The following is a 25,614-nucleotide window of genomic DNA, read 5'->3' as shown; positions in this document are numbered from 1 at the left end:
GACCTTTATCAAAGTCAGAAACGTGATGGTACGCATTTCTCCTTCTTACACGAGGCATCACAACAACGTTTCACCAGGCAACGCCGGTCAATTGCTGTTTGTGTATGAGAAATCGGTTGGAAACTTTCCTCATGTCAGCACGTTGTAGGTGTCGCCACCGGCGCCAACCTTGTGTGAATGCTCTGAAAAGATAATCATTTGCATATCAGAGCATCTTCTCCCTGTCGATTAAATTTCGCGTCTGTAGCACATCATCTTCGTGGTGTAGCAATTTTAATGGCCAGTAGTGTACTTGTGTCTCTAGCCAACATATCACTATTTCTTTGCAATTTGTAACAGTAGTTCTTACTGATGAGTGCGCTAAACGATCTCTGCATCCACACTGTGCTTTTATATGATTCTGCTTTTTATAATTACGAAGATTTTTGTAATTAAGCCTCAGAAACAGTTATAATGTGTTAACATGTCCATACGGGACGAATGAGATGTGTGTATCATCATGTCGTTAAATACGATAAAAAATTATTAGTCTGCACCCTAAAAAAAATTATATAAAGAATATTGTGTTTCATGACATTTTGACCTGTTAAATCGTGGCATATTTTGTACAGTCACCACTATTTATGTATTTGACTTCTTGGTTTTAACGTAATATTTTACGTAAATTCAGAATTTTGCACCTCTGACTTCCCACGGCAGATGGCGGTTACTGTGTTACACAACATTCTGTTATATTTGATGTCATGTTATTTGTATATTTTTGCTAGTCCTGTAATCTGACACGTTATAATTTGACCAGTTGATATTTATTCTTGCATGTTTTTTGTTTTGAAAATAACACGCCAGTGTTTGTTGGCAAGATGTGCATTTCCCCCTTCCTTTTTGCTATGTGTTTTTAATGTACAATTTTAAATTTGAAACATTCAATTAATAATTTGCAAGTGCACCTCTGGTATTTTGTGGTAATCTCTTGCCAAATAAAGCAATGTTGAGTCTTCACGTGACACATGTCACATAGAGGGCGTTCCAAGCCCCTGTCACACCGAGGTCTGCTGTATAGGTGAATGTAAACAGCGGCTTCAGTTATTGTGATCGTTTCAAAGCTTCTGTTACTGCTAATAACAAGACACCAGTATCTACGAGCTGTAATCTGTACGCTGAAGGTATGGTCTTACCAACAGTTGGTTTATACTCAGGTGCATTTGTGGTCTTTTGTTTCTTATTGACTGATCGCTGTGTGAAACGTTTAACTTCCAGCACTGAAGATGATCATTATGTGATCGAAAATCGATTTTGCTGTTAATAAATCGTCAAAATAACGGCCAATGCTGACCTTAGTTCTAATTTTATTTATCATATGGTCGTTGTCCGCACAGCACTCTATGGTGTTGCCAATCAATGTTAGGAACTGTTAATACTTGCGGTTATTTAGAGTGCCACCAATGAAAAAGGGCACCAATAATACTGTTCTTTCAAATCTCGCACCACAATTTGAATGTCTGAGAACGTTGTTTATCCGCTTGTTTCGGCTAGCGTGAATTCTGAACTGAACAGTAATGCACACTGTTGAGATTGCTTTGCCATGTTTGTAAACGACTGTTCATCCGTAAACAAAATTCTACATCGAAACGCCGCATCAGCTACATTTAGAGAACTGTAACCAATTTTGAAAGTCATTGCTATGAAACGGTTGATAGCGCGAAATGTGGAAACGATGAAGTGCGTTGGAAGGCAACATTCGCAGAACACTCATTTTCTGATCCCACTTGCATATTTGAGCTACCTCGTAGTGATCTGTGGATTGCGTGATATCGGCTGCTATAATATCTGTTGTATTTCGCTCATCAGTTGCTGCTTTTTTTAGCAGGCTTATTTTACGCTTGACATTTCCACTGCTCTAACAGTTTGGCGCCATTCGTAATAAACGAAAGCTGTATCCACTTTTTTCGACTCTCGGAAACATTGATCAGATCTGAATACCGACACGAACTACTTTTATTATCGCTATAGCAGTAGGACACAGACCGTACCTCAGATATATTTGCTAATGTTTGGTACAGTAGGACACTCTCTTTTTCTGATCTCTCCTTACGGCGGAACAGTGGCTTCCGGCGGTCGTATCTTGTTATTATCGTGTTTGATCAAGCTCGACACATGTTATGTCGATGAAGTCCTCTTGGAAGCACAAAATTATATGCACCGAGGTGACTAAAGTCATGGGATGGAGATATGCACATATACTGATAGCGGTAGCGTCGCGTACACGAGATAAAAAATGGCAGCGCGTTGGAGGAGCAGCCATTTGTTGTTACGTGATTCTTGGACAAAGGTGTCCGACGTGATCATGGTCGCACGGCGGGAATTAAGACTTCGAACTCGGAATGGTAATTGGAGCTAGACGCATGCGACATTCCATTTCGAAAATCGTTAGGGAACAATATCCCGATATCCACAGCATCAAGAGTGTGTCTAGAATACCAAATTCCATGCATTACCTCTCACCACGGGCAGCGCAGTGGCCGACGGACTTCTCATAACGACCGAGAGCAGAGGCGTTTCCGTAGACATGTCAGTGTTAAGACAAGCAACACTGAGTGAAATAGCCACACATATCAATATGGGACTTACGAAGAACGCATTCGTAAGAACAATGAGGAGAAATTTGTCACTAATTGGCTATGGCAGCAGACGCGAGTGCCTTTGCTAACAGCACGACATCGCCTGCATCGCCTCTCTTGGACTCGTGACCATATTGGTCGGACCATGGAGGTAAGAATAAGGGGAGATGGCGCTACGTATCCCAGCCGTACTACGTTTTGAAGCCAAGGGGGCGTGGCTCGCTGCCATGACACACTGACCAAAACATTGCCAGTGTGCTATAGCGCTGCGTGTATTACAGTCGCTAATTGCAACATATACGCATGTAACGTCATCATATTGGTTGTTTCAAAGTTTTTGTTAAAAATAAAATCTCGTAAAGGCGAAATTCCGCATTTCTTCTGATTAAAAATAGTTTTTAATGTAATATTACGAATAGCTAGCCTTCAATGTAAACTATACAATTTTGTTAATTCAGTAATAAACGTGTATCACAAACTAAATAATAGAAACTGAAAACTAAGTTAGCTATACCCTCCCTCCAAAGCCCCATAAATGCATCTTGTTTGTAATACGTACTGGGACATTTCAGTTACATTACACTACTGGGAAACACTGTTCATTACCACCAATATTTACTGAAATACGGTACATAGAATGGCAAGTCTACACAGTGTCCTGTTTAGGCCTATACTTCACGCCAGTTAATGTAGTGTTAGCTTTTAATTTGGTACATGATGAAGACAAATTGAGTTACTCAACACTTCGATTATCGACGATACGTACGTATTATACTGAAACGTGAACTTGAAAACTAAGAATTTAATTCTTTGAATTAACATACCTTTTGCAAACGTTTTGGGTGTGTAGGGAAAACTGATGGTACAGCATTTTCTCGGAGCCTTACTGCTGAAAGGGAAGTTCGGTCTATGTCCTCTTCTCGGGAAAGCTGAGAACATATAGTGCTCCATTTAGACGCACGCCAATTCTTCCTCCTCACGGCATTCTCCCACAGAGCTTTCCACTTTCATTTTTAGGAAATCTAAAATCATACAGGAGAAAAACACGCTATAGTACAAGTACCCATGTAGCACACGTTCATTCACAATGAAGTTGTAAAATCACACTTAACGAGACAACTTACACATGAAATGTTATTCCCTTCGATTTCGCATCACAATCAGAACGATTCGTACATCCGAACACCACACAAGTCACCATAATAGCGCAAAATCCTTCCAAAAGCGAGCGACAAGCCTACGCACACAAGCTTACAGCAGCAATGTTTTGGTCGGATTGAGATGGCTACCCTCGGCTTCACATAGCTTCACAGCTGTGACGTCACGGCGTCTCCCTCTATTCTTACCTCCATGGGTCGGACCCTGGACGACTGGGAAACCATGACCTGGTCGTATCAGTGCTGATTTCGGTTGGTAAGAGCTGATGGCAGAGTTCGAGATTGGCGCATATCCCAGGAAGCCTCTAAGTTGTCAATAAGGCTCTGCGGTAAGTTGGAGGTGGCTCTGTAATGGAGTGGGCCGTGTTTATGTGCAATGGACGGACTCCTCTGGCCCAACTGAACCAATCGCTCACTGGAAGTGCTTATGTTGGGCTACTTAGTAACCATTTACAGCCGATCATGAACTCCATGTTCCCAAACAACGATGTAATATTTATGGATGGCAATGCGCTATGTCACTGGGCCACAACTGTTCGCGTTTGGTTTGAAGAACAAGCTGAATCATTCGAGCGAATGCTGTGGCCACCCAGATCGTCCGACATGAATTCCATCGAATAATTATGTGACATATCTGAGAGGTCAGTTCGCGCACAAAATCCTACTGGAACACTTTCGCAGTCATGGACGTCTGTAGAGGCAGCGTGGCTCAGTATTTCTGCAGGGGGACTTCCAACGACTTGTTGAGTCCGTGGCACGCTGAGTTGCTGGATAACGCCAGGAAAAAGGAGACCCGACACGATATTAGGAGCTATCCCATGATCTTTGTCACCTCAGTGTAATGTTACATACAAAAAAAAAAGTAAACAGTAAGAGTCATAATATGGCACCTATAAATGTTAAAAATTACTTGCATATACCAGAAACTTACAGAAAACCACACCTCGATCTGTTTACTCTTTTTGGGTTATATTTGTGATGGCTAATCTTGGCTTTATCACCGTATAGATACAGATTCTCTCCCCTCACTTAACCATTAATGGTGAAGGACACGAATACAAACTTAGCAGGTCCTCTCAATAGGAATCTACACCACACAGCTACATTTATGACCCAAAGGATCTGCGTAGCTTTCCTCCGTGGGGAAATCGGCAAGGAGGAACGTTATATACTTGGCAGTGACGCAGTATGTGTTCTACTGAGCTTAAATCCCATACGATAGGACATCCCATGTGTTTTTACATCGACGTATCTTCGCTGTAAGTATACTAACCTTCCGTTCCAGCCGAATGACAGACTGACGAAATGGAATTTCGGAGTTAGTCATGTGGTGGAAATCGAGGGTATTAGCAGCTGGATGCTGTATCACTAGACAAAAAATGGGAGCGGAAACTCGATATTGTCGTCTTGAAAGAATCGTTCCGTCATTCACCTAGGAAACCGCAGAAAGCGTCTATAAGAATGGACCAACAAGGGGTATGAACCCATTCATATTGACCGTATCTTTAACGGCTGCACTACCGCCAACCGAGAGAGAGAGAGAGAGAGAGAGAGAGAGAGAGAGAGAGATAGGAGGGGGGAATGGGCAAGAAGGTCAATGAACTTATAAATGCTATCTCTCAAGACAAGTCCAGGGAGCAGTTCATATTTAGTTTGGTATTATCTAACAACGTATTGTATACACTTGACGATAATCAGACGCCGAACCGAAAGCTCTTTAAAAAGACGTCTACTTTAAACTCTTTTTCACACCCATATACACCACAGACGATAGCAGTTCTCCGTGTATTATGGGTCGTTGCAGATGACTTTAATCACAGTGCCAGTTTGCTGACTGCACGTTTTCTTCTTTATCCTTACCGATATTTACGTGAAGTGTTTCGTTTCATTGTGTTCCTTGTCCATTCGTTATTCCATGTGTTTCACATTTGTCTCATACGGAAACGTAGTTTACTGATTGATCGCATTTATGCCAACAGCGTCATGTGCCAGCACCAATAGAGGGTAGATGCCCTGCAAGTCTCATTCTGTCTTTTCTCCTATTTTAAGAATTTTGAGGTGTAAAGATTCCGATACTTCCGAAAGATTTCTTCCTGTCAACCATTGTCTTCCGCAATCAGAAGCAGTTCCAAAGCGTGCACCTACATGAACTTTACGATTTTAATCAATAGAAATTAAAATTATTAGGGAACAAAATTATTACAGTTATGTGAAAACGATGTGTTTGAAATCGTGTTTATCGTAGAGGAAGAAACTATAGTTTTTCTTTGATCTTAATTCGCAGACTTGATTTGGAATCTTATATTCCCATTATCAGTGTTGTCGAATGAAAGAAAAAATTGTCACACAGATAGAATGGCTGTGTGGTAACCGCAACCGAACTTCGCACATTTTGAAAGAAATAATACGATTTGGCTGTCGAATGCCTTTTTATTGAAAGTCACGACCAGTTTTGCGCCACTAAAAGACGCATCCTCAGGTGATAAAGGTCCTTTTTAATAGGTCGTCGTCGAAAGGTAACTGCATTACACCTCTTCCCATCATTTGCGTCATGTACACAGATAGCACGCTAAAAGCGGTAGTCCTTGTTCAAAACGAAGAGGGTAGTAGAACCGCGACACAAGGGGGAATGTGATTGAGCGGCAGCTCAAAGAGAGGTTCAAATGGTTCTGAGCACTATCGGACGTAACATCTGAGGTCATCATTCCCCTAGAACTTAGAACTACTTAAACCTAACTAACCTAAGGACATCACACACATCCGTGCCCAAGGCAGGATTCGAACCTGCGACCGTAGAAGTCGCGCGGTTCAAGACTGAAGCGCCTAGAACCGCTCGGCCTCACCGGCCGGCGAGCGGCAGCAGGCAAGGCATTACTGACCGCTATGCAAAGGGTAAGATCTTTACCCATCTGCCGCTGAATCACGTTCCTGTTTGTGGCGCGGTTCTGCTACCCCCTTCGTTTCAAATAAGGACTACCGCTCTTAGCGTACTATCCGTTTACATGACTCAAATGATGAGGAGTGGCTCTAAGGCTGTTACCTTTCGGCGATGACCTATTAAAAAGAACCTTTAACACCTGAGGATGCGTCTTCTAGTGGCGCGAAACCGGTCGTGAGTTTTAGTAAAAAAGTATTCTACAGCCAAAGAGGAATATTTCTTTCAAAAACTACGAGCTTTGATTACTTAACTTGCGCTGTCAGTTACAGAGAACAACACGTGCATGTGTGGATGTTATTGGACCATATAAATTTATGGATTTAGTAAAGACAGGTAACTGCAAAGATACTGCCCAGGCCATACTGATCTATTGCAGGGAGACAGGTCTAGCGCGTCCATTCCTGTTTAAAGATCCAAACTGGAATTGTGAATGGCACGTACCACAGCACGTAAAGAGCGGGCTCCTGGATGCCATACAACCGAACGTCTCTTCTCGGCCATGGTTCACCTCGGTGAAGTATGGTAGACGCCATGTGACCTCTCGCATCCGCATATGGCTGGGACACGGGATGTTGCCCTGCCCACCTATACCGGCTGAAAAATCATAGCTTCCTAACACAAGGGCTACGGCGAATCTGAACCACGTCACACTGGCGTGTACCAAGTACTCGGCCGCACGCTCGGCCTTGTACAAATAGTTGGTTGCGAAGGGCTACCCCCTCCCTACAAGTGCAACAGCTTTACTTCGCTGGTTATATATATAAACATTATTAGCTCGCGAACTATTTCAAAGATAGCGGTATCCAGCTCTGACCTATAAGTTGTGGGGATCTTGTCCTCCCATGGAAGCAGTCCGCTTCGAAAATTGGGACGTCTGTCTGTGTTTTTACTTTGCATTAAGAACTTATCTGTATAAACGACGTCATTGTCCAGCTTTTAATTATAAGAGGCTGCAACCGGCCCAGTTGGAACTCTGGCTTGTAATTTCGTGTTTTTTAATTTGTATAACGAACTTACCTTTGTACTTCACACTCTTATCATTGTTTTGTTGTGAAAACTGCACTGATATTAACTTGGCACTATTGTAACTACTGCCTGCTATTATATTCTTATTTTAGTGTTTGAGTTTACTTTAAGCACTTATGATGGTAAATCGAACTCTTTTTATTGCTCTACTGTGACAATCACAATTATGTAAATATGACAATTTCGTAACACTGTTGGCTGTACGATCTTTCCCTGCCCACAGCCAAAATAAATAAATAAACAAGTAAATGAAGGTTCCAAAAATACGGACAACCGCTATTGTTGTAAAATTCTCCCAACAGAGTTATTTAATTACACAGTGAAATATCTGCGATTCTCTCTGTATTTAATTGTATTCATATCCAAGAGTTCCAAGAAAAGTTTGTCAGTAACAACTGTTTTTACGTTTCCGCTACCCGCCTTTATCATTTCTACTTCAAATATCCACTCACTTTGCAGTTCAGATTTGTCGAAGGCCGTAAATTTCAAAAACCAAAAACCCATACAAATAAAGGGAAATAAAAAAAAAAACACAACACAGCTCACAGACGACAGAAATGTTATAGATCTTTTGGACCCCGCAGTGCTATCAGAGAGACAGATATTAGCATGTACGATAATACTACATATCACAAAATGCTACAAGTATATCAAGAAGGCTAGTAGAGTATTTGTGTCCCGCAGAACATATGGAGAGTCGCTATTATCCTAACTAAATGGACCGAAGTCTTCCATTCAGTCCCTCGTGGACAAGTCTGATGTCGAAACAGAAGGCAAAAGGAACGATGAGATGTTAAATTTCGCGTTTAAAAATGAAGTCGCGCCTGATTCTAGTACCACACCATCTTCAATCGACCTACAAACTACCATGGATTATACTGAATTGCACTGAGGTGACAAAAGTCACGGGATAGCGAGACCGACATACACGGATGACAGTAGTATCGCGTACACAAGGTATAAAAGCGCAGTGCAATGGCGGATCTGCCATTTGTGGTCAGGTAATTCATGTTTTTAAACGTGATTATGGTCGCACGACAGGTATTAAGGGGCTCCGGAAAGGCTCAAAATCATGAAAAGTTCAATTTTTACTTTTTTGCGTTTTCTGAATCTGCAGACTATTACCTTTTAATAGATATATAATTTATTCAATTCCGAAGACTACAACTATTTTTAAATTTTTTTTGAAATGGGTTCTACATGGGCGTGACCCACTGTGGCGCTGTTAAACTGCTGTCAAATGGTGTTATTATTAACTTCCGTGTTCATCAGGTACATTTTAGTGATGTGAGATAAAGTATGTGTTGTGGCTAACCTGTGATGGTTCAATATATATCGCTGGTGTGATTGTCGATTGTTTCATGTTTATTTACTCTGTCGTTATCTCGAAAATATTCGTAATTAATTCTGTTTCTTGAGTCTCTGTTTTGTTGAAGTATAATCATGAGTAAATGTAAAGTTATTAGAAATCCTCTGAAGGCTTTTAAGAAAAGGAGAAATGTTGGAAAGCCAAAGGTATGTGTTATTACTGTAAACAATAAAGACAATAACCAAGTGAGTGAACCTAGCAGCAGAACCTTCTTCCTTCTGTTTGACTTTGCAACTAACCTAGGCCTCCTAACTGATAAGGGCTGCTGCATGCTACCTGCATCTACAGCTACAAGAGGCTCCTCTCCACTCAACTCAGTTGGTCAAAGCTGTTGCATATACGCGAAGTATAACGTCTCAAAACCCCAATGAAAGTGTAAATAGTGTTATATGGTCGAGAATCCCCAAGACTGTATTTGTTGGAATAGAAACACTTCACTTTGGTGTGTATGATGCTGTTGCGACTTTCAGTGATGGCAACATTGTAAGGTGCAAGGTATTTAGAAATATGGGAATGAAGATAGGTTCTAACATGGTACGAGCGATGCTTGCTTTAGACAAGGAACGCCTTCTGGCTGCAGACAGGGCTGTAAAGAGTCTAGAAATACAAGCAAGAGTAAACAGGAGGAGGAACAAGAGGAAGCTGGAGGAGGAGTTTGCAGAGGATGAAGATAATCCATCCTATGGACCTGGAATGCACTAAAAAGTTAATCCAATCTTTGTCGCTCGATTCCCAAAACTTTTATTTCCTCATACTAATTACATGTTTTCTAAGGATCTTCCAAACATATTTGTTTCAAACTTTCAGTAAATGTTACACAGTACCTTCTGCATAATTTAACACAGCCTTTTTCGAAAAAACTGTATATTTTTGAATATATAAATAAAAAATTGCAAAAAATGTTGTGAATTTTCATTACAATTGAAAAAAAATCTTCTTTAATAACTGAACTAAAATTTTGTAAAATCCCTGTGTTAAGTTGTAGCCCATATTCCAATAAATAATCTGTAAAAAGTTCAACTTCCTACCTCAAATACTTTGTGAGGAAAGATGTAATTTATAAGCGTTATTTTAACATTGCAAGTATAGGGCGTTCCGGAGCCCCTTAAACGACTTTGAACGCGGATTGGTAGTTGGAGCTAGACTCACAGGACATGCCGCTTCCTAAATCGTTAGGGAATTTAATATTCCAAGATCCGCAGTGTCAATAGTATGGCAATATTGCCAAAATTCAGACATTACGTCTCACCAAAAACAACACAGTGGTCGACGGCCTTCACTTAACGACCGTGAGCAGCGGCGTTTGCGTAGAGTTGTCGATGCTAACAGACAACCAACACTGCGTGAAATAACCGCAGAAATCAATGTGGTATGTACGACGAACGTATCCGATAAGACAGTGCGGCGAAATCTGGCGTTAATGGGCTGTAGCAACAGATAACCGAAGCGAGCGCCTCTACCAACAGCACGACACCGCCTGCAGCTCTTCTCCTGAGTTCGCTACCATATCGGTTCGACTCTAGACGATTGGGAAACAGTCGTAAGAGCAGGTGGTAAGGCTCGTATGTGGCGCAGTCCCCACGAAGCCATGGATCCAAATTGTCAACAAGACACTGTGCAAGCTGGTGCTGACTCCATAGGCTGTGTTTGCATGGAATGGACTGGGTTCTCCGGTCCAAGCGAACCGATCATTGACCGGAAATGGTTATGTTCGGCTACTTGGAGACCATTTGCAGCCCTTCGTGGACTTCACCTTCCCAAACAACGAAGGAATTTTTATGGATGACAACGCGCCATGTCACCGGGCCACAATTGTTCACGACTGGTTTGAGGAACATCGTGGCCAGTTCGAGCGAATGTTTTGGCCACCCATCGAACATTTATGGGACTTAATCGAGGGGTCAGTTCGTACACAAAATGTTGCATTGGCAACACTTTAGCATTTATGAACGACTGTAGAGGCAGCATGGCTCAATATTTCTGCAGAGGGCTTCCAATGATCTGTTGACTCATGACACATCGAGATGCTGCACTAAAAATGAGGTGCGGCGCGATATTAGAAGATATCTCATGTCTTTTGTCACCCCAGTGTATACACGAATAGAACACGCATGGGAGTTTCTGATATTGGAAGGAAGCATGCATTGCATCCAATTGATCTGTGCCTTGTAGATTACATGTAGATGTAGACAATCCAACGTAAGTACGGATTGGTTCACAGTTCCCGTTATAGACTTCTGGAATTTTTAGAAGGGACTTTGTAGGTAAAGTTTTGACAAGTGACCCATGTCCGGAAGTATACTGCTTGGATGCAAGATAAGTTTGAAGATTCAATCAGTTTACAGTCCTCCGCTTCACGGTACTCACACAGCACAGACAATGAGCTCTGATCTGTGTAGTCAGGAAGATGTGCTCCACGCGTCGAGCCAACTGTTCGTTGCACAGGCTGTACCTGGGACACATGCTTCATTCACACGGGCAACAAACGTTGGTGTGTGCTGAATAATTGCTGCTGCCACCAGAACTCGGACAAGGAAATCTCCTTCCGACACTACAACAGTCTCATACACAAGGCCCTTCAAAAGACCCCACAAGAAAAGGTCGAAGGGGTGTGACGATCATGGTGGTCAAGAAAATAGCCCACCCCGACCTATCCAGTTTTCACAGCGCTTGTGGTTAAGAAACTCGCGGATGCTACGTGAAATATGCGTTGGTGCGCCACGGTGTTAAAACCACATTTGATGACGGGGTGACAGTGACAAATGTTCCAATAACTTCACCTGTGCCTATTACAGGAACGTCAATTGCAGCGGATGTACAAAAATATCGAAACACCAAGAAGAACACATTCAAATGTTCAAATGTGTGTGAATTCCTAAGGGACCAAACTGCTTAGGTCATCGGCCCGTGAGACATACACACTACTTAAACTAACATATGCTCAGAACAACACACACACCCCATGCCCAAGGAAGGACTCGAACCTCCGGCGGGAGTGGCCGCGCAGTCCGTGACATGACGCCTCAAACCGCGCTGCCACTCCGCGTGGCAAGAACACATTATCATGCCCAAAATGGTGTAGGAAAACCACTGTCATTCAAAACAGTCACGTCGTTTCGGAATGGAAAATAGTGGCAAGTTCATGGAGGTGGATAGCAATCATGAACCTCTCTCTCCAAAGCAGACCGCAGAGGCTTAATAATATTGAGATTTTGTGACTGGAGATCAGGGGAGATGTGACAATTCATCCTCGTACTGACAGAACCAGTCCTGGACGATGTGAGGTGTTGTGAACAAGGGCCGTGTCGTCTTGGAAAACAGCATCACCATTGGGGGACAAACATCGTAACATAGTATGGACCTGAGGAGCCAAAATGGCTACATAATCTTTGGCGGTAATTCGACCTTGCAGAGTATTCATGGGGCTCATGGAACATCACGATACGGCTACCCAAATCAAACCCAAACGGTGCGCTATGTTTCATTGTTGGGGCGTAAACTCAGTTGGAAGTTGGAAACAGTGTTCAAAATGACTCATCCGGCTAAACGATATTCGTCCATTGCGCGATAGTCCAGATTTTATGGCTTCGGTGCCACGTTTTCCTGTTCCGGGCATCTAAATCACTGATGAGTGTTTTCTGGAATACCAGCTTGCCTTGCGATTGCCGGCATATGGAGCTCTATTCGTGTTGTTTCGGAGCTGACAGGATTCTCGAGTGCGACATTCAGTTCTGCAGTGACTTTTGCAGCTGTCGTCCTCTTGTTTTTGACACAATGCTCTTCAATAACTTATCGTCACGATCACTCAACATAGACTTTATGCCGCTTTTTTTAAAAAAATTCTTTATTCAATCCAATAATATCATACATCATAACCCACCACCTTATACATTAGTGGGTCTTAATATCTACAATACCTTTTAATGATGTTAGCAGCATTTTTAATTTTTAATTCTAGTTTTAGTATACTTACATGCTACAGGAAATAATGAGTTAGTTTCTTAATGGGTAAGATCTACTGTCTACTCTTAACTAACTATTCTAAAGGCTACTTCCTGCAGCGTTACAGGCGTGCCAGTTGTTATACAAACCTACTATGTGGCCGTGCCCACCGAGCTAATCCCAGTGGGCATGCCCCTGGCACCGGACTGGCCCTTTGGAAAATCGCTACAGGTCTACTGAGAAATTAACTAATTACTAGGTCATTATCTGTGTGCGCTTGTCGAATTCGGGTGTTAGCGCACCTGCCCCCTATTCCAGAGCGTGGCGGATTCCTACCGTCACGGCGATTGGCCAGTCCACGCCCTGGCGGAATGGGATGGGTCGCATTGAGTCATGTCATGTTTAAGTGGTTCATTTATTTTCCCTTCGATATTCTCGCAGGACCTTTGCTGCTACCTCGCTGGCAAGGCGGTTTATTATTTCGAATGTGGTCGGGTTTCTGATTAGCTGATAGGTGTCGTTGTTTGGTAGCTGGTTTCTTAAGTCGCTGGCTACATCATCGAAGATAGGGCACTCGTAGATCACGTGATCCGGAGTAGCCTGTTCGGCTCCGCAGTCACACGAGGGGGTAGCCCTTTTCCCGAACCGGCAAAGATATGCCGGGTACGGTCCGTGACCTGTGAGGAAGTGCAACAGTCCCTTGCTCGGTTGGAAATGCGAAAGTTGGAGGCGTTCTTTGATATTCGGGAGCAGTTGGTAAGTCCTTCTGCCTGTTTCCTCTCTGTCCCAGAGTTCTTGCCATAGCTCTTCTCCTCTTCTTTTAATCGCTAACTTGTCCCCACCCGCACTCCCGAAATGCTCTCAGTTTTTTCTACATCTCCTCTTTTCACCCAATACCAGGCCGCCTGTTCTCGGATTTTAATGTCCGAGGGACACGCCCCCATGAGTGTTAGTAGTGCCCCTCCCGGAGAGGTTCTGTATGCTCCAATGGAGCGTAGAAGCATGTTGCGTTGCACCCTCCTCACAGCCATAGCAGGCACGACCCTCGTGAGCCAGTGTGCCTAGACTCCAGATCCGTAACCCACGATGGAAGCAAGAATGGTGTTGTGGTACAGCTTTATGAGCTCCAGTGGAAGATGAAATCTGCTGTGTCCTATCATGATAAGACTGTTCAGAGCTTCTAATAATCTTTGAGTTGCAGTTTCTATGTGTTTGGCGAAATTCCATCTTTCAACAGTTATCACTCCCAGATACCGGGCCTCGCGACGCCGAATTACTGGTGAGCCCTCAATTCTTACTGTTGGATTTCTGGCCAATTGGCCTTTCAGTAATAGGTATGTCGACTTGTCAGGCGCAATGGTCATTCTCGTGTTGTGGCAGCATTGTGTGAGAATTGTTAATGGTCCAATAACATCCACACATGCACGTGTTGTTCTCTGTAACTGACAGCGCAAATTCAGTAATCAAAGCTCGTAGTTTTTGAAAGAATATTCCTCTTTGGCTGTAGAATACTTTTTTACTAAAACTCACGACCGGTTTCGCGCCACTAGAAGACGCATCCTCAGGTGATAAAGGTTCTTTTTAATAGGTCATCGCCGAAAGGTAACAGCCTTAGAGCCACTCCTCATCATTTGCGTCATGTAAACGGATAGTACGCTAAGAGCGGTAGTCCTTATTTAAAACGAAGGGGGTAGCAGAACCGCGCCACAAGCAGGAAGGTGATTCAGCGGCAGGTAGGTAAAGATCTTACCCTTTGCGACTCCGGCCGCCAACCAGCAGAAAGAGGTCGTCTGCGTAGGCTCTAGCACATCCACACTGTTCTCCAAGCTCTCTAGGAGAGGCTCCATATTTATATCCCAGAAGAGCGGTCCCAGGACAAAGCCCTGTGGACACCCCTTCGAAATTTTCTTGACAATTCGCCCGCTAGGGACAGCCGTGTAGCGGCCCTGGACACTCCTTCTCCCGCAGGCAGAAGAAGAGCGAAGGCCACCACAGGCTGTCGAAGGCGCCACTGATGTCCACCATGATGCCTATTATGTACTTGTGCGGAGACGACCCACAGACCTCGGCCGCCAGGGCAATTACGTCACACGTAGATCGCCCCTGCCGAAAACCGAATTGCGTGTCGCTCATCCCGCACAGCACTCGGTCTGCCGTCAGTCTGTCAGCTAGTAACCTCTCCAGCACTTTGCCTAACAGGTCCAACAGGCAGATTGGTCTATAGGACTTCACTTCTTTCGGATCTTTGTCATCTACATCTACATTTATACTCCGCAAGCCACCCAACGGTGTGTGGCGGAGGGCACTTTACGTGCCACTGTCATTACCTCCCTTTTCTGTTCCAGTTGCGTATGGTTCGCGGGAGGAACGACTGTCTGAATGCCTCCATGCGCGCTCGAATCTCTCTAAGTTTACATACGTGATCTCCTCGGAAGGTATAAGGAGGGGGAAGCAATATATTCGATACCTCATCCAGAAACGCACCCTCTCGAAACCTGGCGAGCAAGCTACACCGCGATGCAGAGCGCCTCTCTTGCAGAGTCTGCCACTTGAGTTTGCTAAACATCTCCGTAACGCTATCACGGTTGCCGAATAACCCTGTGACGAAACGCGCCGTTCTTCTTTGGACCTTCTCTATCTCCTCCGTCAACCCGATCTGGTACGGATCCCACACTGATGAGCAATACTCAAGTATAGGTCGAACGAGTGTTTTGTAAGGCACCTCCTTTGTTGATGGACTACATTTTCTAAGGACTCTCCCAATGAATCTCAACCTGGTACCCGCCATACCAACAATTAATTTTATATGATCATTCCACTTCAAATCGTTCCGCACGCATACTCCCAGATATTTTACAGAAGTAACTGCTACCAGTGTTTGTTCCGCTATCATATAATCATACAATAAAGGATCCTTCTTTCTATGTATTCGCAATACATTACATTTGTCTATGTTAAGCGTCAGTTGCCACTCCCTGCACCAAGTGCCTATCCGCTGCAGATCTTCCTGCATTTCGCTACAATTTTCTAATGCTGCAACTTCTCTGTATACTACAGCATCATCCGCGAAAAGCCGCATGGAACTTCCGACACTATCTACTAGATCATTTACATATGTTGTGAAAAGCAATGGTTCCATAACACTCCCCTATGGCACGCCAGAGGTTACTTTAACGTCTGTAGACGTCTCTCCATTGATAACAACATGCTGTGTTCTGCTTGCTAAAAACTCTGGGACTGGGACTACCTGTGCTCTTTTCCAATCATTTGGAACCTTCCGTTCCTCTAGAGACTTGCGGTACACGGCTGTTAGAAGGGGGGCAAGTTCTTTCGCGTACTCTGTGTAGAATCGAATTGGTATCCCGTCAGGTCCAGTGGACTTTCCTCTGTTGAGTGATTCCAGTTGCTTTTCTATTCCTTGGACACTTATTTCGATGTCAGCCATTTTTTCGTTTGTGCGAGGATTTAGAGAAGGAACTGCAGTGCGGTCTTCCTCTGTGAAACAGCTTTGGAAAAAGGTGTTTAGTATTTCAGCTTTACGTGTGTCATCCTCTGTTTCAATGCCATCATCATCCCGGAGTGTCTGGATATGCTGTTTCGAGCCACTTACTGATTTAACGTAAGACCAGAACTTCCTAGGATTTTCTGTCAAGTCGGTACATAGAATTTTACTTTCGAATTCCCTGAACGCTTCACGCATAGCCCTCCTTACAATAACTTTGACATCGTTTAGCTTCTGTTTGTTTGAGAGGTTTTGGCTGCGTTTACACTTATACGCCCGAAATTTATGAATTAAAAAATGCAAATAACAAAAACACGCAAAGAAATTAAGAATTAAACTATTTAACAAATAAGTGAGCTAAGAGTACACGACTTGCTACTGCAGCTGCTTATCCAACGGCGGCAGGGTGCCCTTTTTTGATGATTACGACATTGGCCTGTTTCCAAACTGTGGGGAATGTTCCGAGGCGCAGGGCCTCATTGTAGGTTCTTGCTAAAGGTGTTACCAGTTGAGGAGTGAGGTATTGCACCACCTCCGCGACGATGCCGTCTGGTCCTGGGGCCTTTCCTTTCTTTAGTGATTTTATATGCGCCGTCACTTCCTCCATGGTGTTGTTCTGGTATTTTTCCCGCACAGCCTGACTAATTAGGCATTGCTCTTCGGTGTCTTCTTCAGCTTTGTCATCACGGAGGAGGGAGCGGAGAAGGACCTCAGCAGTTTCCTGCCAAGACCCAGTCATCCGGTTTCCAACCCTAATTGTTGAAAGCACCATTGGCGACCTGATTTTTTCCCTTACTATTTTGTAAGGAGTGCCCCAGGGGTCCGTAGCCAATTGGCTGTGCACGTATTTTTCCCAGCTTTCCAACCTGACAGCTCGCAGTTCCTTCTGGAACTGCTCTTTGGCTTGTCTGTATGTTTGTAGCCATCTTTGTTTTTCCTCCCAGACGAAACTTCGCTGGTAATACCTCCTCGCCCTCCTAACAAACTGACGCATCTGCCCTACCTCTGCAGACCATGGTGATGCAGAGGCCGCCACGGCTCTCCTGCTGGTTGGTACAGCAGCCTTCACCGCCCTGGTGAGGGCGCTCACCAGCTCTTCGGCGTGTTTATTGACATCATCGTCATCTTCTGGCCATGTCGGGGCGTCAAACTCTCTTGCAAGGTGCTCCCAGTTGGTCTTCTTGTAGTTTAGTTGTACTTCCCACCCTATGTTCCAGTGGCACTCCCGATCTGAGATTGTGAATGTGATCGAGCTATGATCGCTGGTTGTATCTTCGTCTGTGACTATCCAGTTTTGTACATTGGCAGCGATGTTGGCTGTCATCATCGTAATGTCAGTGTTGGTTCCCTAACCTCCCCCTCCCGTGTAGGTGGGGGGGGGGGGGGGCGGTTTCCTGGTCTATTGGCAATGAGGAGTTGTAGAGACATAATAGTCTCTTCCAGCTTGCCTCCTCTCTCGTCTGGAGTGCCACTGTGCCATAGGGGGGATCTGGCATTCACATCCGCCACCACAACTACCTTTCTTCCCCTCAGAACCGTTGCCACCTGCGTGAGTTGGTCAAGGTACACTTCAATATCTGTGCCGTACTGAAAGTACATATTTATTAGGTATATGACGCCGATTGGTGACTGAAGTTCAATAACGTAACAGTGGTCATCCGGAAGGTGCGTTACCTGCAGTGCCTTGTTAGTTATTATGGTGGTGGCTTTCGGGTCGTCCCAGAAACTTACTACTTGCCAACTCATGGCAGCAAAAGCTCTGTTCCCCGCAAGAGAGTATTTCTCCTGCAAACAGAGCACATCAAGGTTCCTCTCCTCCACCACTCTCCGAAGCTCCTGCATGACCAGCCTGCTATAGTGTGCATTTAGCTGCCCTATCTGTATTTCTGTAGTCATGGGAAATATGTATGTACATACGATTCCGGAAAAGTTTTCGTCCAGTCATAAGCTATTCTCCCATTAGATAGGACAGATTAATTGTATATTTCGTTGAAGTTGGAAGTTTCGTTTCTTCTTTCAAATACCTTCTTTACTAGGTCACGCAGGGCGCCGAAGTCGGTGGAAAGATTCATGGTCTTTAGTTGTAGCCTGTCAACAGCCTCCATGGCCGAGAAGGTGACCCTACGCCCGTATCTATGTCCTACCCGCACTAGTCTGTCGTAGTGCGGTGGTCAGGACAGCCGGCTCCTCCAGGCGGGATAGTTTTAGTCCGCTTTGTGACTTAGCGGGTGACTTTTTCCGCTTTCCCTGTAAGAGGTATAAATATTCAATACGGTGCCTCTCGAAGCATCAAACACTTCGGCTGTCATCAATGATACTGGCCCACACACTGATATCGAACCGCTGCTGAAACCAACGTGAGTACCGAGCGAGGTGGCGCAGTGGTTAGACACTGGACTCGCATTCGGAAGGACGACGGTTCAATCCCGCGTGCGGCCATCCTGATTTAGGTTTTCCGTGATTTCCCTAAATCATTCCAGGCAAATGCCGGGATGGTTCCTCTGAAAGGGCACGGCCGACTTCCTTCCCAATCCTTCCCTATTCCGATGAGACCGATGACCACGCTGTCTGGTCTCTTTCCCCAAACAACCAACCAACCAACCAACGTGAATGCGTCACATGCGGATTTTCACCGTCAAAAATGTGGCTTTTCGTGTGTTTACCGCGAAACGGAAGGTTTCAAAGTATTCCAGGCTTCAAGCTTACTTTATAACCAAGCGGTACAATTCCGGTCATGGATTTGCTATCAAAACTTTTTCTACTAAATACCCTCTAAACCCTTAGAAGCCTTTAACAGGATGTTTGAAACGCCTGTCTATGTGGGTTGTACATTCAGTAACATCTGTCAAGTAGCTCACAGGCACATAACAAATTAATGCTGTGTTCTGCCGAGTTTTTGGTTCCATTTTTTGCAGAATCAAAAACACTGAAGAACATCCAAAAACTCATCACTTATCAGTCACGCGGAGAAAACCTGAGAGATTACATAACAAATATTTGCACAATAAACAGAAGCCTTTATTTTATCTCATTCCGTAATCTGCAGTCATTGACTGGAAACTGAGATTTATCGATTTCAGCAACTGTATGCCTCTCAGTTTATCGACCGGAGCCGTAGAAGAGGGTATCATACCGCAGGTTTGTTTGAAGAATGTCTTCGTACGTACACTTTAATTACAAATGTCGTGCTCTTTCGCCACCAAACCATCACTGCAAAGCCGCAGATTTTATGACTGTTTATTGGGAGCCTGATGTCTCCGCTATTCATGATGTAAACAGTTGATTATTGCAGCCATGAGTAAACCATACGTAGAGGTCAGTTTTATGCACCTACTCACATGTTTCTTAAAGATGTTAAAACAAAGGAGTTTTTCTTTGCGGAGGAATCTTCTCACGGAATTCCAATCACCAACTTTCTATTCCGAATGCGAAAATATTTTATTAACGCCGACCTACATAGGGAGAAATGATCGCCATGATAAAATAAGGGAAATCAGAGCTCGTACGAAAAGATATGTGACCGTTCTTTCCGCGCGCTATATGGAATTGGAATGATACAGAGTTGTGAAACCTCTGCCAGGCACTTAAATGTTATTTGCAGAGTATCCATGTAGATGTAGATGTAGTTGTGATGATGCAGCTTTTGCATTGTGGCCAGCATCAAAATGATATTTAACCATGAACAAACAGTCTTTGATGTAATGCTGTCGTCTTGGTGGATTGTGAGGTCGGGAAAATGTTGATTTTATCAGATGTAATAAAGCAATGATATAAATGCCCCAACGCCGACACACGTTGGAAGACACAAAATTATTTACAGTCTTTCCAGATTTAGAAGTACGTTGATTACCACAGATAGGACAAAGTTGTTCTAGTTTCTGTCGCAAAGTAGGTGCGAGGTCTTTGTTATTTGATCTGTATACTACAGGTTAATTTTTGTAGTTGACATCAGATTATACACTTTTGAGGCAAAATATTATGAGCACTACCTACCACGGGATTAAATATCGTTAGTGGTGTTGTGGGCACGTAATGCGGTTAGGAAAGTATGTACACTATGTTATCTAAAGTATCCGCACACCTGACTGAAAATGACTTCCAAGTTCGTGGCGCCCTCCATCGGTAATGCTGGAATTCAGTATGGTGTTGGCCCACCCTTAACCTTGACGACAGCTGCCACTCTCGGAAGAAAACTTTCAGTCATGTGGAATGGCAGCCCATTCTTCACGGAGTGCTCTGCACATAGGAGAGGTATCGATGTCGTTCGGTGAAGCCTGGCGGAAGTCGGCGTTCCAAAACATCCCAAAGGTGTCCTATAGGATTCAGGTCAGGACTCTGTGCAGGCCATTCCATTACAGGGATGTTATTGTCGTGTAACCAGTCCGCTACAAGCCGTGTTCAAAGATGCAATCGCCATCCCCGAATTGCTCATCAACAGTGGGAAGCCAGAAGGTACTTAAAACATCAGTGTAGGCCTGTGCTGTTATAGTGCCACGCAAAAGAACAAGGGGTGCAAGTACCCTCCACGACCACTCTAGAACACCACCGCCTCGGAGTTTTATCGTTGGCACTACACACGCTGGCAGATAACGTTCACCGGGCATTCGCCATACCCACACCCTTCCATCGGATCGCCACATTGTGTACCGTGATTCGTCACTTCCCACAACGTTTTTCCACTGTTCAATCGTCCAATGTTTACGTTCCTTATACCAAGCGAGGCGTCTTTTGGCACTTACGGGCGTGATGTGTGACTTACGAGCGGCGCTCGACCATGAAATCCAAGTTTTCTCACCTCCTGCCTAACTGTCATAGTACTTGCAGTGGATCCTAATGCAGTCTGGAATTCCTGTGATGTTTGCCTGTTACACATGACGACTCTCTTCAACTATCGGCGGTCTGTGTCAGTCAACAGACTTGCAGCGCAAAGAGAGCAGTTGATCTATAGGTACAAAGCATCCTGACAGACTGCGTGAGCAAAAGATTGTTACTGGAAGGAGACTGGAATATTACGCAAAGGGTAAGTGCCAAGCCCGCAAGGAGAGGAGCGAACGAAATAAATGTTGTTATAGATGTTGCCAGTGGTAAAAGAAGCACGTCGGAGACCCAGAGCGGCTGGAAACTGATGTATTTCTGAAACTTCCTGGCAGATTAAAACTGTGTGCCCCACCGAGACTCGAACTCGGGACCTTTGCCTTTCGCGGGCAAGTGCTCTACCAGGATAGCTTCTGTAAAGTTTGGAAGGTAGGAGACGAGGTACTGGCAGAAGTGAAGCTGTGAGTACCGCGCGTGAGTCGTGCTTCGGTAGCTCAGTTGGTAGAGCACTTGCCCGCGAAAGGCAAAGGTCCCGAGTTCGAGTCTCGGTCGGGCACACAGTTTTAATCTGCCAGGAAGTTTCATATCAGCGCACACTCCGCTGCAGAGTGAAAATCTCATTCTGATGTATTTCTATTTACATCTTGTAAAAAATGAATAACGGAGGTAATGGCTGACAAAAACTTCAAGTATTTCTAATAAGTGTGCACTAAGCTGTAACAATTATAATACACACCACCGGAAAAAAGTAACACCTTCAAGGACTGTGTTCAGTTGTGCCAGTGTATAATATGTTAATATTGAAGGGTTGTAGTGTTGTGATTAATTTGTCAACGTTCCCAGGTCGCCTATTTGTGCACTCTCGGTTTTGACTCTGCAGGCAGTAAATGTGCTGAGTTTAGTGGCAGACCCGAATCTACGATATTTCCGAACCGGGGCAAAAATTTGATACTGGCGCCCCCCCCCCCCTCCCCCTCGCGTGCGTTTGAGATAGGAAGTAAAAAATTTAAAAAAATGGATTTCTCAAAAATACGCTCCTGGAAATGGAAAAAAGAACACATTGACACCGGTGTGTCAGACCCACCATACTTGCTCCGGACACTGCGAGAGGGCTGTACAAGCAATGATCACACGCACGGCACAGCGGACACACCAGGAACCGCGGTGTTGGCCGTCGAATGGCGCTAGCTGCGCAGCATTTGTGCACCGCCGCCGTCAGTGTCAGCCAGTTTGCCGTGGCATACGGAGCTCCATCGCAGTCTTTAACACTGGTAGCATGCCGCGACAGCGCGGACGTGAACCGTATGTGCAGTTGACGGACTTTGAGCGAGGGCGTATAGTGGGCATGCGGGAGGCCGGGTGGACGTACCGCCGAATTGCTCAACACGTGGGGCGTGAGGTCTCCACAGTACATCGATGTTGTCGCCAGTGGTCGGCGGAAGGTGCACGTGCCCGTCGACCTGGGACCGGACCGCAGCGACGCACGGATGCACGCCAAGACCGTAGGATCCTACGCAGTGCCGTAGGGGACCGCACCGCCACTTCCCAGCAAATTAGGGACACTGTTGCTCCTGGGGTATCGGCGAGGACCATTCGCAACCGTCTCCATGAAGTTGGGCTACGGTCCCGCACACCGTTAGGCCGTCTTCCGCTCACGCCCCAACATCGTGCAGCCCGCCTCCAGTGGTGTCGCGACAGGCGTGAATGGAGGGACGAATGGAGACGTGTCGTCTTCAGCGATGAGAGTCGCTTCTGCCTTGGTGCCAATGATGGTCGTATGCGTGTTTGGCGCCGTGCAGGTGAGCGCCACAATCAGGACTGCATACGACCGAGGCACACAGGGCCAACACCCGGCATCATGGTGTGGGGAGCGATCTCCTACACTGGCCGTACACCACTGGTGATCGTCGAGGGGACACTGAATAGTGCACGGTACATCCAAACCGTCATCGAACCCATCGTTCTACCATTCCTAGACCGGCAAGGGAACTTGCTGTTCCAACAGGACAATGCACGTCCGCATGTATCCCGTGCCACCCGACGTGCTCTAGAAGGTGTAAGTCAACTACCCTGGCCAGCAAGATCTCCGGATCTGTCCCCCATTGAGCATGTTTGGGACTGGATGAAGCGTCGTCTCACGCGGTCTGCACGTCCAGCACGAACGCTGGTCCAACTGAGGCGCCAGGTGGAAATGGCATGGCAAGCCGTTCCACAGGACTACATCCAGCATCTGTACGATCGTCTCCATGGGAGAATAGCAGCCTGCATTGCTGCGAATTGTGGATATACACTGTACTAGTGCCGACATTGTGCATGCTCTGTTGCCTGTGTCTATGTGCCTGTGGTTCTGTCAGTGTGATCATGTGATGTATCTGACCCCAGGAATGTGTCAATAAAGTTTCCCCTTCCTGGGACAATGAATTCACGGTGATCTTATTTCAATTTCCAGGAGTGTATGTTCATTTTGTAGCGCACATCTTTCTCAAGAGTTTGACACATAAAACATTAATGTTCGAGGAAATGTAAGACGTGTTATTTGGTCTTAAGTGTGCCAAAGCGCCGTGCCACGCCTCTTCACACAGCATTCTTCTATCGCACGTCGCTGTACTTCGCTCTGTGGAATTCAAACGTGTTTGTTTTGTAATGGAATCCATTAAACTTATATTCAGGACAGTCTAAATTAAAATGTGCTGTGGTGCCTCTCCTGCTCCCAGTCGGCCGGTATGACATTCTACCTCCCTTTAAGAAAATCACTGTTAATACTGGATGGGAATATTTGTGAACGGGAGAACAGAAACTCTTTAGAAAATTTGCACTCTTTATTGCGTATTAGATAGCAGCTTTGTCTTTTGTGTGACATAAAATTAAATATAGGAATCACGTTATTACGTGTTCATACAACGCGTTTTCCGCCCTATTCCGAGAATAGAACTTCAGCGGCTGCTAACGGGGACTGTACAACTGGTTCTTAGTAGTGTAACTCTCTGGCAAACATTTTCTGTGAGTATTTCATTTTCTTCGACACAACGAGAAGATAATATGTAACTTTCTTACCTGTTTTTCCTGTTAGTCGTTTTTTTTCCACCCTGGTAGTCTGAATCTATGGATTTCGCTAACAATTTTAACAACGCTGATCATTCGCACACCCAGTCAGCCACATGAAAACAGCGATTGGCATTCACCCGTTCGGGTTTATTCGGCTCAGTTCCTATAACCCCGTCCGCTTTTGTCTGGGGGAAGTTTTTTATTTCTAGATGCACTGGCAGGAACATAACGTACACTATGCACGCATTCAAAGATCAACTTATCTTTCGTTCAGAAATCAACTTAGAATGTGTTTAAAAATGTTAAGAAACAAACTGGGATGCGTTTCAAAATCATATGAGTAATCGATAGGGCAACGTGCGCTGAAGCTAGTTTTTTTCTGCAAGAATATGGATTTGGCGCCCCCTGAAATTGCCACCCTATATCCGTGCGTGTTTAAAGGTGAACGGTGTTTGTAACATTCGCTCTAGGGTACAACTATGCCCCACAGACCAGTAGTTCTCCTGTTTAACAGTTTCAGTTATTTATTTATTTATTGCGGGCCTGTGGGAAGGTGGATGGACGTATCGACAGACCGAAGCACGTTTTAGGCATAATGTGCTGCGGTGTCGCTGCTTTCAACAGTAGTCTATGGAGCATCCGAACAACTGTAGACCTGTTTCTGGACACCCGTGTAGATCGAAGCAGTATGCGAGCAGTGGTGGCCGACAGAATATCATACAGCGACGAAATCCGGGCACATGTTACGCATGCTGTGTCATGAGGGACCATTGTGAACCGTCTGCTTCCAACAGGATTAATATATGTGTGGCTCTGCCCAGGCTACCACCTCCACAACGACACCGCCAAGAGCTCTTGTGTCTTAAAACAGTTGACTGGGGAGTGAAATGGCGCTCTGCTGTCTTCAGTGATAACTGTGGGTCCAATCCGTATGCGACTGATGGATGTACACTTGTACGGCTCAGACCTGCTGATCTGTCAATGGCAGAGTGCATTCACTCACGATACACAAGTCCCATCCCTGCGCCATATCTTGGGAGGCCATCAGTTACAACTCGCGGTACATTTGGTGTTTCTGCATGGTTAAGTAGCCAGTGGGCTCCACATTTCATAGGCTGTTATCCTGTTGCTCTTGCCAGTCCTTTGACATGAAGATGATGTGCTTTTTCTGCAGGACAATGCACGTCCACAAACGGCTACCA

The 25,614-nt window shown here is 44.9% G+C and overlaps 1 protein-coding gene across 3 annotated transcripts in view; it reads left to right on the top strand.

Moving 5' to 3' along the window:
* LOC126191013 (hydroxylysine kinase) overlaps positions 1–25,614 on the top strand; it is a 196,353-nt gene that overhangs the window by 32,719 nt on the left and 138,020 nt on the right. Inside the window, exon 1 of one of the 3 annotated variants that reach the window (XM_049931702.1) lies at positions 19,675–19,690. The exons of the other annotated variants lie outside the window; for them this stretch is intronic. The gene's annotated coding sequence lies outside the window, so the exon portion shown is untranslated. Of the gene's footprint in view, positions 1–19,674; positions 19,691–25,614 lie in introns of those variants that run through there. 3 annotated transcript variants of the gene reach the window in all.

Source organism: Schistocerca cancellata, chromosome 6 (assembly GCF_023864275.1).
Source record: "Schistocerca cancellata isolate TAMUIC-IGC-003103 chromosome 6, iqSchCanc2.1, whole genome shotgun sequence".
Lineage (NCBI taxonomy): Eukaryota > Metazoa > Arthropoda > Insecta > Orthoptera > Acrididae > Schistocerca > Schistocerca cancellata.
The sequence above is the reverse complement of the archived record's forward strand: the minus strand, read 5'-3'. Positions and strand labels throughout refer to the sequence as shown.